We start from the raw sequence: 15,003 nt of genomic DNA, 5'->3' as shown, positions 1-15,003 counted from the left end.
ATCTTTCTTGGAAGTCTGGATTGTAAAAAGCCTTTTTTTCCCCTCCAGTTTTGGATTTTAAAAATTCTTATTTGTGACGAGTTCTTTCCTTTCCCCTCAACATTTCCTTAGAGAAACAAGATGCCCTTGTGGAGAAAACAAATTAAACTTTCTCCCGGCGGGCTAAGTGCTACTGGGAGGAAGAAAAGCACATCATTTTCAGGGGAGCGACTCTCCGCTCACATCTTGCTCCTGCTTAAAATAGAAGCAGGAAGTTAAAACTCCAGACGGATGGGGTGCCAGGGAAGTGAGAGGGAGTTGGAACATTCCTGTTTTTGCCTAGAGAAGATGCTCATATCACCCAGGAAGGAGATCTGGGATGGCACAATGTGTATTTAGACAGCAGTTACACAAAGTTGCAAGTCAGGAAGAAAAGCAAGAATGTAACAAGACATGGATTTAAAAGCCTCCTGATGGAGGCAAAGTTCCAGGTTGAACAAGAAACAAATAATCCAGCGGCTCAGATTTCATCTTGGGGATTTCAACAATCACAGCCACAAGGATTTCCCAGGTTAGAATTAACTGAAGTTCTTGTTTTCCATGTTAAAAATGGAAATCCAGGAAGGATTAAAGAGAATTTTCTTCACCATCCCATCTTTGTTCCCATTTCCCATGGAGCAATCAGGTCTCTTTTGCAATTTTGTCTAAAAAAATACCATTATCCTTTATACAGTCTTTTGAATAATAGTAAAGTGATACTAAAAGATTATATTTATTGAGCATTAATATGCGACAATGTTTCAGTTTTGTACAGCTGAGTAAAAAACCACTCCAAATCTTAGTGGCTTAAAATAACACAAATTATTACATCTCACAATTCTGAATATTGGATGGGCAGCCATTTTGCCGGTCCTGCCTGGAATTTCCCACATGGCTGCATTCAGCTGGCAGATTAGCTGGGAACTGGGATCAGCTGAGGCTGTTGACCAGGGCGTCTCAGTTCCCATGTGGCTAACTTGGGCTTCCTCAGAGCATGGCAGTCTCAAGCATCCCATGAGGGGTCCTTTTAATAGCAAAGAAGTAGAAACTGTCAGTCCTCTTAATGCTTAAGGGCTTAGACATCCCAGAATGTCATTTTCACTGCATTCTGTCCATCATAGATAAGTCACACTTAAAATTTCCTCAGTCGATCTCAATACTTGCTGAAAGTCATCTGTGTAATTAGATTTCAGTAGATTCATCATCTATAAATTCATATATCAACATTTGTCTTGTCAAATTCTTTGACAAATTCTTGTCTCTCTGTCTTTCCCCATTCTTTTTTTTATCTTTCTTTTTTTGGTTTGGCAGTTTAAAAAAAAATTTTATTGAGTTTATGATAGTTTACAGCCTTGTGAAATTTCAGTTGTACATTATTGTTTGTCAGTCGTGTTGTAAGTGCACCACTTCACCCTTTGTGCCCACCCCCCAACCCCCTTTCCCCGGGTAGCCACTAATCTGTTCTCTTCGTCCACGTGTTTAACTTCCACATGTGAGTGGAGTCATACAGAGATTGTCCTTCTCTATCTGGCTTATTTCACTTAACATAATTCCCTCAAGATCCATCCATGTTGTTGTGAATGGGACGATTTTGTTCTTTTTTATGGCTGAGTAGTATTCCATTGTATATATGTACCACATCTTCTTTATCCATTCATCCGTTGATGGGCACTTAGGTTGCTTCCACGTCTTGGCTATTGTAAATAATGCTGTAATGAACATAGGGGTGCATGGGACTTTCGGAATTGCTGATTTCAAGTTCTTTGGATAGATACCTGCAGTGGGATGGCTGGGTCATATGGTGGTTCTATTTTTAATTTTTTGAGGAATCTCCGTACTGTTTTCCATAGTGGCTGCACCAGTTTGCATTCCCACCAGCAGTGTATGAGGGTTCCTTTTTCTCCACAACTTCTCCAACATTTGTTACTTTTTGTTTTGGTTATTTTTGCCATTCTAATGGGTATAAGGTGATATCTTAGTGTAATTTTGATTTCCTTTTCCCTGATGATCAGTGATGATGAACATCTTTTCATGTGCCTATTGGCCATCTGTATATCTTCTTTGGAAATGTCTGTTCATGTCTCCTGCCCATTTTTTGATCGGGTTATTTGATTTTTTTGTTGTTGAGTTGTGTGAGTTCTTTACATATTATGGAGATTAACCCTTTGTCGGATATATGACTTGCAAATATTTTTTCCCAACTAGTTGGTTGTTTTTTTGTTTCAATCCTGTTTTCCCTTGCCTTGAAGAAGCTCTTTAGTCTGATGAAGTCCCATTTGTTTATTCTTTCTATTGTTTCCCTTGTCTGAGAAGACATGGTGTTCAAAAAGATCCTTTTAATACTGATGTCAAAGAGTGTACTGCCTATATTTTCTTCTAGAAGCCTTATGGTTTCAGGTCTTACCTTTAGGTCTTTGATCCATTTTGAGTTTATTTTGGTGACTGGTGAAAAAGAATGGTCAATTTTCATTCTTTTAGATGTGGCTTTCCAGTTTTCCCTTTTGTTGAAAAGACTTTCTTTTCTCCATTGTAGGCCCTCAGCTCCTTTGCCAAAGATTAGCTGTTGACAGATGTGTGGTTTTATTTCTGGGCTTTCAATTCTGTTCCAGTGATCTGTGCACCTGTTTTTGTACCAGTACCATGCTGTTTTGATTACTGTAGCTTTGTAGTATGTTTTGAAGCCAGGGATTGTGATGCCTCCAGCGTGGTTCTTTTTTCTCAGGATTGCTTTAGCAATTCGGGGTCTTTGGTTGCCCAATATGAATTTTAGGATTCTTTGCTCTGTTTCTGTAAAGAATGTCATTGGGATTCTGATTAGGATTGCGTTGAATCTGTAGATTGCTTTAGGTAGTATGGACATTTTAACTATGTTTATTCTTCCAGTCGATGTTCATGGAATGTCTTTCCATCTCTTTATGTTGTCATCAATTTCTTTCAGAAAAGTCTTGTGCTTTTCATTGTATAGGTCTTTCACTTCCTTAGTTAAATTCACCCCAAGGTATTTTATTCCTTTTGTTGTGATTGTGATTGATATTGTGTTCTTGAGTTCTTTTTCTGTTAGTTCATTATTAGAGTATAGAAATGCTTCTGATTTATGGAAGTTGATTTTATACCCTGCAACTTTGCTGTAGTTGTTGATTACTTCGAAAAGTTTTCCAAGGGATTCTTTGGGGTTTTCTATATATAAGATCATGTTGGGGGCTGGCCCCGTGGCCAAGTGGTTAAGTTCATGCACTCTGCTTCGGAGGCCCAGGGTTTCCCCAGTTCAAATTCTGAGGATTGACATGGCACCGTTCATCAAGCCATGCTGAGGCAGCATCCCACATGCCACAACTAGAAGGACCCTCAACTGAAAATACACAACTATGCACTGGGGGGCTTTGGGAGAAAAAGAAAAAATAAAATCTTTAAAAAAAAATCATGTCATCTGCAAACAGAGAGAGTTTCACTTCTTCCCTCCCTATTTGGATTCCTTTTATTCCTTTGTCTTGCCTAATTGCTCTGGCCAGGACCTCCAGTACTATCTTTCCCCATTCTTAATAGAGGAAAAAAGCATTTTGAGTTCAGTAATTATGGAGATTATTTAGAAGTGTACTTCATAAGCTTGTCAGCTAAATCAATAATTTCCACAGCAATAACCAAACATACCACTTGCATCCCATCAGAGTTTAAAAAATGCCTTCATGCAAATTTTAGAAACTACGGGGAAAAAGTCAGCAGGTTGGCCCATTTTCAAGGGGAGGGAAACGGACCGTGCTGGTTGGTGTGAGGAACAGGTTTTCGGTTACAGGGACGGGAGGAATTATCTGGAGGCCGTATTTGCAGACTGTCTACCACACTGTGCTTGTTGCTTCATATGTGTTATCTGATGTAATCCTCACAGTAACCCTATCGGATAATTATTCCTTTGCCACTTAGTGGTGCCAGACTTGACAACTACTTGCCTCTAAGTCTTAAAGCCTCCAATCTTATTGCTCAACCAAAGCCAGGGCTTCTCGCAGGCCAGATAATATTTTGCCCTTTTTGCCAACTTTGCAAGTCGGAAGAACTCCAGATTTAGTTAGCAAGCTGTGGGTCTGAGTCCGGCGTGATTATCTGCTAGGAGCGTTTCTCACCTCTCAGTCTAGAACACTTCATCTGTGAAGTGAGAACTGTAGTGTCTTTCTTAAAGGGTTCTGGCAAGGATTAAAATATAACATATAAACTAAATATATGGGGCTGGGAAAGAGGGCCAGTGGTTTTAAAAATTGGGATAAAGGAATCAAGAGTACTTTTATATGCATTTCACAGGCATTGCTGTTAATGAATCGTATCCATTGGAAAATAGTCTTTTTTCCCTTTCTTCTACACAAAGTCCCCCAGTACATAGTTGTATGTTCTAGTTGCAGGTCCCTCTGGTTGTGCTATGTGGGACGCCACCTCAGCATGGCCGGATGAGTGGCTCCATGTCTGTGCCCAAGATCCACGTCAGTGAAACCCGGGGCTGCTGAAGCGGAGTGTGCAAACTTAACCACTAGGCCATGGGGCCAGGACTGGAAAATAGTTTATAAAAATGACAAAAAATTGGGGAGGTGGAGATCGCGGTGTAGGCAGACTCTGAACTCACCTCCTCCCTGAACACAACCAGGTTACAGCTCTTCTTGGAAAAATTACCCTGGAGAGAAAACAGAAAACTGGATAAAAAGAACCCCCACAAGAAGGGACAGTCCTGACTGCGGCAGAAATTTCTTCTGGAGAGAAAAAAGCCACCTTTGTGAGCCACAGAGATTCAAAGCTGGCCAGGCGGGAGCCACCCTAAGGTACACAGACCTCCGTGGAGGAGTGGGGACTTGAGTGAGGGCGCATGACCACTATAAGCATCCTTCAGACTCAGCACAACTGAGATGTGTCCTACTGTCTGGCTTTGCTGGCTATTAACTGCAACAGGGGATACCCCCAGAAAATCTATCAGACGAAAGCCAGGAAAACCCAGCTCTTCAAGGGCCCACACACAAATTCACCTGTCTCAGGTGTTTATATAATGTTCTAATCCAATGTTACTGCAATTAAAGCAAAAAAGACAAAAAATTGAGGGTGCTTTAGAAAGCCTGCTCCAGTTACCTGTTGCTGCATAAGAAACCACTCAAAATTTCACGACTTAAAGAAATAGTATATTATTTCTCACAGATCTCTGGATTTACTGGGTCAAGAATTCCTTAAGGATTCATTGTGTGGTTATCTTTGGAAAACAGGATCTGCCACAAAGTCTTGTCTAGATTCCTCACAATTAATACCCCAAAGTGGCATTTTTTATGACCCCTTTCTCTGTTGTCTCACCATAGGTTTTTGGGCAGATCCCTCCACCTGTTATATCTTCAACTAGGAAAACCTTCTGAGAATCAAAAGGGGTCCTGTGTCCTGATATCACAGTGACCAATTTCTTTGAGACGGCTACAAGCTTCCATAGAAAAGACTGGCTGACTGACTGCCTTCTAGGTAAGAACTCTGCCCCTGACTCCTTGTGCATCCTGGGGAAAATCTCCCAGCCTCCCTGAACTTCAGCTGGTTTCTTTGGAAAACTGGGGAAGAAGGGTGGGACTAGGTGGTCTCTCAAGCTTTCCATGGCTGAGATTCAATGATTTTTAAAAAGTCAGTAGGCACAAGGGGAAAATATTTCATAATCTAACTTTTGCAGAATCCTTAAGGTTAGAAAAAAATATATTGACAACCACATTCTAATGCAAAAACGTGCACATGGTGTAAACTGATGTCTTGGGCCTGTATAGCACATGAACAACTTTGTAATTTGTGCTACTTTAATTTGATATAAAACATCAGAATAATATATGTTAGGAAATAAGATAATTTATAATGGTCTCTTTCTTTTTTTAAAGATTTTATTTTTTCCTTTTTCTCCCCAAAGCTCCCCCGGTACAGAGTTGTGTATTCTTCGTTGTGAGTTCTTCTAGTTGTGGCATGTGGGACGCTGCCTCAGCGTGGTCTGATGAGCAGTGCCATGTCCGCACCCAGGATTCGAACTAACGAAACACTGGGCCGCCTGCAGCGGAGCGCGCGAACATAACCACTCGGCCACGGGGCCAGCCCCTATAATGGTCTCTTTCTAATTCTAAAAGCTTGATTCCATGTTAAAGTTTGACTTACATCTAGAGACTATTTTAGAAAATTCTTTTAAATACTAAATTATAATTAGTTATACAGAGGAGGACGGTGAGAATGACAGTAACATCCTTTCTGTACAGTGAGCCAATTTGTAGATGGAGAAATAAGGATCCAGAGAGAGATGTTTCACTAGAAGCCTTACGTTTGGGAATGTCTAGCAGAGAATGGTCAAGATAATGAGGAGCTTAGCAATTACAGTAAATGAGTGGTTGAAGGAACCGGAATGTCAGCTTGGCGAATTTAGAAAACCATACTGTCTTTAAAAATTTAAAGGGATGTAATCCACCGAGAAAGACATTTTGGGTAGCTCCATCTGATAGAAGTGGGTAGAAGTTCCTAAATTTAATATAAAGACTTCAGGTCAGTGTAAGACTTTTTCCAATACTTACAGGCCATATTCACGGCTGATGCCCCTGAAATAGTGAAGTTTCTCTTACTAGAAGTGTTTAAATAGAAGCCAGATAGCAGCTTGGCCGAGATGGGACAGGAATGATTCATTTGAACTACTAAAGTCCAGGGTGGACGCAGGATGGGGCGACTCTGCGAGGGGGGTTGACTCCAGATTTCTTCTTCTTTTTTCTTTTGATGACATCCTAAGTTTCCTGACAGTGCTAAGATTCTACTAAGCAAGCAACAAATGGGAAAAATACTTAGCACAGCTCTAACAAAGATTCATTCAAATCTTCCAGAAAAAACTCTAAGATTCCAACTGGTGAATGTCCAAAGGCCGGGAACAGGCAGTGCACAAGAGAGGAAATATAAATAATTTGTAAGCTTCTGAAAAAATGTTCAATCCCAGTGGTAATAAAAGAAATGCAAAATCAAATGCCAATAAGACACCTTTTTTTATTTATTGAATTGGTGAAGGTAAGAAAAATAATACAAATTTTGATGAAGGTGCAGAGAGGAGTCAGTCTCAAACATGGTTGGTGAAAATACAAATTTGTTTAGCTCTTCCTTCCAAAAAGCAGTTTAACAATGTGTATCCAAAGCTTGAAAAGTGTCTAAACTGCTCTATATAGATATTTGGCCACATTAAAGAATTATTATCATTAGATGTAATTATGGTTTTGTAGTTAAGGTAAAAAACAAAAAGTGTTTTTATACTTTCGAGTACATATTGCTGTATTTACAGATAAAATATTGACGTCTAGAATTTGCTTCAAAATTAGTCTTTGGAGATTGGACATGCCTGCACAGGAGCGTGGACGAAAAGCACCTGGTTATATATTGATCATTGTTGAAGCTGGAAAGTGGTTCCAAGGGGATTCATTTTGCTATTCTCTCCATTTTTTTGCATGTGTAAAACTTTCCATTATAAAAGTAAAAATAACAGCGAAAAAACTACTTCACATCCTCTGACCTGAATAATTCTCCATTTAGGAATACACCCTGATGAAGCCATCTGAATGGCATGCCAAGCTTTATGCGCAAAGACAATTTCTGAATGTCCCCAGGCCCACTAGTCTGCAGCGTCACTCACCTGTGTAACCATTCAGTGGCATCTGATTGCTGTCGGGATTAAAGCCAAAACTTGAACCCACCTGCAAGCTCTTGTGCCATCTGACCTCTGCCTTCCTCAACTTGCCGGGTGTCCCAAACACTCTGTGACCCACCACTTTGGCCTCTTCAGGGAATATCCTTTCCTGACCACCACTCTCTTTCAGGTCAACTCTTACTCCTACTCCAAAACCCGGGTCAACATTCCCTCTTCAGGGAGGCATTTCTGCATTCACCAGATGGGCCTAGGCCTTCTGTCATGTGCTCTCACAGCACTGTGCACAGCTCTCTCACAGCCCTTCTCTTAATTCCAACTAAGTAGCTAATTACAAAATTATACACTCGCTGTGTAATGACTGCCCACCCTCATCAGTGACCTCCACTCTTTACTTATAGCTGTATCTCCCAGAATTCCCAAATATCTCAGGAATTCAATATACATGGGTTGAATTAATTAACTAATAAAAAGTAATCTAAACCAAACTCTGTAGTTAACTCAACCCTCTTCCTTGGTTATATTTCTGAGTGTTAAAGTAGGATGGCAGATTTTTAACCTTCCAAGGGCAACAGTGGACGAGAGGCTTACAATGAAGGCCACCTCTGGCTCTTTTCTCTGCCTGAGACTTCTGATGGGAAACCTATTTTAGAACTAGTGGGCGCCTTCTTTGCCTCATGAGAAAACCACATCTCAAGCTTCTCCCAAATGAAAATGGCCTTCTTTCTGTAGCTAGGACCACTTTGCATCTTGTCAGGTAACGGGTGCCTGCGAGGGACAAGGTGATTAGGAGTAAAAAAGAGAGAACTTCAAATGGCACAGTGTGACTCCAGATATATGTTTTATTAGCTGGGGAATACATGTTCTAGAGACAGCTGCGTTCCCTTGGTTCTGGTCTAAGCTAATGAGGTCAACAAATTTTAATCACGGAGAGATGTTCCTGTTAATTAGGTGATGAATGAGACTTTGCCATCCTCTATATTAAATTAGTTTAATTTCCAGAGGAAAAGAGTCTACTTCCTGGCTAGCTCACTTTCGTGATCTCGACAACGGAAACAGGAGGCAATAGGAACATGTCATCTCCACAGTCTACTGCCGTTCCCCCAGGTGCACATGGACACGCCGGCTCATTTCTGAAGTGTTCAGGCCAGAGCGCCCCTTGAGCTGGATTTGTCTGATTGTGTCTCACAATTAGATTCAGATGATACAATTTTTGCTGGAAATTCTATGTGGATGATGGCGGGAGACATTCGGTGTCATTTTCTTCTCCACTTCATCCGGCAGCCCACTACGCACACACTTTAAAAACAGACCACACTCAAGCAACCCTGGAAGGCTAAGCCTTTGGAAATTCAGACACACGGCTTTTTATTCTTTTATATTCTGACTAGGCCAGACACTCAAAGGCTTTGTTTGTTTCTGAATAAACAAAGATCTGGGCTTACTGTTGACCAGCTTTTTCAATTAAACCCCATAAACTTTGGCTAAAGACCCTGGACATGCTCACCATAAAGACTCCAAATCACTTTTAAAGACTTCCCTAAACAGGGAGTTGATAATTTGTTTGGAAGAACTGCCCGAGGCTTGCACACAGGGAAACCTTAGATGAGGAAGGAAAGACACGCAGACAAATGGACGTTCTCAATATAGAGCAGCTTTCTTGTGAACAGAGCCTTGCTATTGCTTTCATTCATTCAAACAAATAACTACTGCACCAAACACTGTTCTACGTGCTGGGTCATAGCCATGAACTAAACCAACAAACCATCTTTCTCATCCTTCCTAACAAGAATTTTGCCTCTCTTCTAAAAAGTAAATGTTTGTGGCAGATTAGAAGATGTTTCCTTTTGAAAATGCATCATTGCTATTCTTGTGCTTATAGACATATATAAATACATAGGAAACAGCTCTCTCGGAAAGAGATGCCAGAATGTTGGTGCTGGGTGTCTTGTTCCCTGTGGAAAGGCAGTGGCTTCAGTGTTCGTATGAGCCTGATTGGCATTTTTCTGTGTTTTCCATGCACTACCATGTTTCTGTGTAACCATCAACTTGTGTTAGCTTTTTTACCTGAAAAATGAAAATTCCTGCTCTCTAGAGCATCACCCCAGGCAGGGTCTCCAAAGCCCAGATGCCCTGGCCTGAGGCTGAGTGGTATGGAATACAGGAAAACCCAGGATTCAAAGGGTGGTGGGAGCAAGGGCTGGCACTGAAGCAAAGGCTGTCTCTGGAGGTCCCGTGAGAGAGGAGAGATAAGGAGGGGTGCAGAGAGGGATAAATATCCTCAGGCTCTAGGCTAGGTAAGTACTGCAAAGGTGCCACTGAAATTTTCATTTCGATTTGTCAGTGAGCTACTATCTTTAGCTTTATCTTTGTTGAACAACCAAAGGCGTGAAAGTACGCTAGTTTAGCTATGCCTTTACTCATTTTCTCAGCAAATTCTAGTATGGAGTAAGGAGAGAGGATGCAACCACATTACTCCGTGGGCTTCCATTCACCCTCCTGGGGACCCCGTGAGAGAAAGTCGGTGGATTAAAGGAGAGCTGACAAGCACCTGAGGTGAGCATGTCTAGGGAAATTTCAAGTATGAGTCCCCTTCAAATGTAAAGGGGACCCAGCGTGAACAAGGGGAGAGTCACATGGAGATCAATGATTTGAACTGTTGCCTTACCTTTGAAGGTGTCTCAGTCAACAGTGTGTCTGGAGGAGGTACACTGAGCACCTGCCTTGTGCCTGGCCCCGAGCTGGGTGCTGGGGTGTATGGTACTGAGTCCTATGCCCTGCCCCCATGGACCTTCCCTTCCAGGAAAGGGGAAGACGATTTATAGGCACAACACAAATAAAAGATGGAGAATGCGTTAAATATTGGAACCAAGCAGAAAACGACAGAAAGTGATGGGCAAGGATCTAATTAGAACAGTCAGGAAGGCTTCTGAGACGAGACTATCCAGGCGAGGTGGCAGTTAGAGGGTGAGAATGAGCCAGCATTTGTACCTGAATCACTAGGAGCCCCAGTGCAGTTTAGAGACGAGTTTTGTCTCTTCAGAAAGATCCAGATTTTGCCTCCTATATCCATTCTTCTAGATTCTGAAAGTGGGCTGGCCAGGAAGTAATCTCTTTTACTTTAAAAATTTGAAAAATTGAGAAAGGGGAGAATAAATATTGTTTTAAACTCTAATTAGCACCATTTTAAATCATTGAAATAATTCAGATCAAGCCACTAATTAGAATCTGGTTACTAACTTCTCTATTTTAAGCAACCACAATGTGCCATGAGACATCTAGAGTTGGGCTTTTACATAGGAACAAGTGCTTCTCTATCCATTAGCAATTGCTGTGGGGATCCCAGATTTTTGTCTTCCCTACCTCGTGGACAGGTGAAAGCAACTGTCCTGTTGTATTTTTATTTTTCCATACCCATCCATGCCTGAGTTCCTTTGGTATCTTTGAATATTTGGAAGTTCATCATGCAAACACTAACTTATTGGATCACAGTAATACCTTCTTTTGGTTTTGTTGTTAAATGGGTAGCTAATCACTTTATCCAGGTCCCTTATCAGAAAAACTGTCACTGGGCTGATGACCAGAAAATAATAATTGCCTTCTGGTTCTCCTTGTACTGTTTTATCACAGTTCCATAAAAGGATCAAAGTTAAGTCTACACAGAACAGAATTTAAGGGGGCTCATAGTTGTAAGGATTTTATGAAGATGCCTCAAAAGCAGAATCACATTAAAACAGTCTATCAAGCAACAGGAAGTCCTCTGTGTAACGGCATCGCATCCAATGAACTTGAGAATGGAATATTTATGGGGCACTTGCCATGTGTTGGGCCTGGAACTGATCACTCTGCACACATCCTTTCATTTAGCTCTCGCAAAAACCCTGCAAGACTGAGCATTCCCATTTTACAGAGGAAGAAACTGAAACTCAGAGAGGAAGCGCGGCCCACGGATGCACTGCCAGCTCGGGTCAGGGAACAGGGGTTTTCTGACTCTAAAGCCTGAGGCCACTCTTCATCCCTACGAAATGCTGCTTTTCCTCTCATTTTAATGCATTAAAAGAATTAGACATTCCATAGAAAAGCAACACAGCCCACTTTTCAACTCTTGGCATTCAGTGAAGAAATTCACTTTTTATTGGCATTAGTAAAATGCCGTACGATAATAATGGTCGGAAATGTGTAACTTAAGTGAAAAATAAGGAAAAGAATATCTGGAGTAAATATAGAGGCATGAAATAATGATGGTGATGATAATGCCTGCTGGCATTTAAAACGGTCAGCAAAGAACATAATATAAATATTTGCAAATATTGTCGTTCAGCACTTTTCAATACCTGCAACATGCTATTTAGAGATTTAGTTATTCTCAGAAAAAACTTCTTAACTAAAAACACGTGATAAATATGGCAGGTATATATTAACGTATTTGATATTTTAAAATTTTTTTCAAATTAATAAAAGCATGATTATCATAATAAACAAAAGAACAAAGGACATGAATATTCAGAGTGGAAATATACATGACTAATAAACCTATAAAAATGTCCAACCTTGAAGATAATTAAAGAAATGCAAATTAAAATCAACAAGTCTACACCCTATTTTCCCTATCAAATTGGCAGTGATGAAAAAATTGCTGGCATCACAGCTTGTGACAGTGTGAAGTGAGACTGACGTGTCCCTGATGGAAAAGAAATGGATACAATTTTTCTAGAAAGTAATCTGGAAATATGTTTCACTAGCCCTAAAAATGTAGCATCTACATGAGGAATTATTAAGTACTAATGATTTACTTGAAAGTGATGTTTAATGACATGATAAAACGCTGTAACATTAAGCGAAAAAAGATCAAAATGATGGTCAATTTTGTAATGAAAACACTTTACATAAACATGTGATTTATCTAACTTTCTTGAATATTTAGCTTTAGCTAATTTTTCTTCTCCTTGACAGGAATCATACCCCATTTTTCCTGGCGTTTCCACTTCTGAGAGACAGAAATGGTGACAAATGGAAAGTCTAAGAACCTCTGAACTCTGCTGTTTCAGGGGGACAGGACGTACCATTCCGCTCTGTGAAAGCAGACTTTCTGACTGCGTGACAGAAAACTTGGGGGTCAAATGTGGTTTGTGGAGCAAGACCTTTGAGTAAATCAAATGGTTTATGAGGGAAGTTGTTTTCCTTACTCTCCTTGCTCGCTTTCAAACTCAACTAAGAAATCCTCAGCAAGGATCAACAACGAGCTCCCACGATTAATTTTTTCCTTTATTTGGCCTTTCTTTCAGAACATTTTTTTGTCAGTGTTTTCACAGCAGGCTTTTCCTGGGATTCTTGTGTTTTTCACTGGCATCCTTGCTCCCATTCCCCTTACTCTCCACGGGAGGCCTCCCACAGGACGGGCAGACCTGCCCACCACCTGCTCTGTCAGGAACGAGGGACTCAGTGGTGCCCGTCAATGAGAGTTCAGCCTTGGAGAGAGGAAGGCTGACCAGCATTTCTCAAGCTCCTCTCGTCAAAGAGCCACGTACCGAGGGAAGCTTTAGTTGGGGGATGTTTTAAATGCAGACGACTTCAGAGCACGTCGGAGCTGAGCATTTGTGCTCCTGAGGCCTGACTTTCATGGAGGGGCTCGCAGCTGGCTTGGGCACCCGGAAATTTCAGTTCCTGTGCCATTGACTTATTTGCTCAGGGTGACACTACCCTATCTAGGGTGACCATATGGTTTATCACACAGACCAGGACATTTTTGAGAATAAAAGAGATTGAAACTGTATAGTTTTAAAAATATTTTTTGAATGACATATTAGTTTTATTAGATTATTGAACTTATAAGGTAGTTTTATTCAAAAACTATTTTCAAAAATAAAATTGCTTCCAAAAATACAAATAACATGTCCATACACATTAAAGTAAAATTGAAAAAAACCAACTTCTTTGTAGTGATTATTTGAGCATAAAAAATTAAGATAAAGGGCTGGCCCCATGGCCCAGTAGTTAAAGTTCTGCACACTCTGTTTCAGCGGCCCAGGGTTTGCAGGTTCAGATCCCGGGTGCCAAGCTACTGCACTCACCAGCCATACTGTGGTGGCATCCCTCACATAAAGAAGAAGACCACTGGCACAGATATTAGCCCAGGGCTAATCTTCCTCAAGCAAAAAAAGAGGAAGATTGCCAATGGATGTTAGCTCAGGGTGAATCTTCCTCACAACGGAAGAAAAAAATAACATAAGAAGAATAAGTATTCTTGGACATAGTAAAATACCCTAGTAAGTTTCTTAGATATAATCTGTCTCTAATACCATACTGTAGGGTTTTTTTCTTTATGAAGACTGTGTTCTTTTCAATAGGGTCTTTTTACTTTTAATTTTTCCGTAAAGCTTCCTGAAATCACCTTCAAAATTTACATTTCTACATAATTAATTTGAAATTGCTAGCACCTTTTTTCCATAGATCGTTACATCCTAAATTGAAAAATTAAAAATTTTAGGGTCTTCATGATACGTGCTAAGCTCAGAACAAAGTGAAAGGGAGTTTCTATTCTGACTTTATGTTTTAGCATTAAAAAAGTAAATAAATATTTAAATCCAAATATTTTCTTAGATAGTGTCTTTTTTGCCTCATATGACTATCAGTTTTGCAACTTTGCTTGACAAATACTTTTTAAAAGACAAAAATGATCAAAAACTTCTTTACATTATGATTCTGTCGAGTGAGGGAATGTAGGTGTGAACTGGGACTTCTGGGCAAACTGAGACAATGGTCACCTGAACCCTGACCATTTTTTCTGGTTGGATTTGGCTACATGATGCTGTCAGTTTCCTGAGTTGTCATTGAACGGACCCTCTTATGTTTTTATTCTTAAAACAAAACTGTGCACTGACTTTTGAGTTTATTTTACTTCTGGAACAGGCCCTTTAGTAAAACGTTATTACAAACATTATGCTTGGCCTCACACTAAAAAAAAATCCAGGTTCCCACACGGCCCACGAGGCCCTGCGGAAGGGCCGCCTCCATCTCTTCAGCCTCGTCCGGTCCCCCTGCTCCCCCACCATCACGCCCCGCCATGCTGGCGGTCTCTTGGGTGTTCGGAGAGGCGGAGTCTCACCTGTCTTCAGAGCCCTTGGTGGCTGCGCCCTCTGCGTGGAATGTCCCTCCTCCCACCTCCCAAGCTTGGCTGCGTCTCTTCCTGGGGATGAGCTCAGCCTAAGCTTCCGCTCCTTAGAGAGTTCCTCCTGGCGCCTACCTGCAGGAAGTCTCCTTTGGTTTTTCTCAATCTCAGCTCATATTTGTTTCCTTCATGGCACTTGTTGCTTTTCGTTGCAATTAGTTTA

General features: G+C 40.8%; 1 long non-coding RNA gene across 1 annotated transcript; it reads left to right on the top strand.

Annotated features, from left to right (window-relative positions):
• The first annotated feature begins 264 nt into the window (after positions 1 to 264).
• Positions 265 to 13,559, top strand: LOC139076235 (uncharacterized). The gene is made up of 5 exons (XR_011527620.1): positions 265 to 550; positions 4,646 to 4,817; positions 5,340 to 5,493; positions 10,105 to 10,228; positions 12,626 to 13,559. It is a non-coding gene; the product is annotated as an uncharacterized lncRNA (long non-coding RNA).
• The last annotated feature ends 1,444 nt before the right edge of the window (positions 13,560 to 15,003 follow it).

The sequence above is a fragment of the Equus przewalskii genome, chromosome 15 (assembly GCF_037783145.1).
Source record: "Equus przewalskii isolate Varuska chromosome 15, EquPr2, whole genome shotgun sequence".
Classification (NCBI taxonomy): Eukaryota; Metazoa; Chordata; class Mammalia; order Perissodactyla; family Equidae; genus Equus; species Equus przewalskii.
Note: the sequence above shows the minus strand (reverse complement) of the source record. Positions and strands in the feature narration are given on the sequence as shown.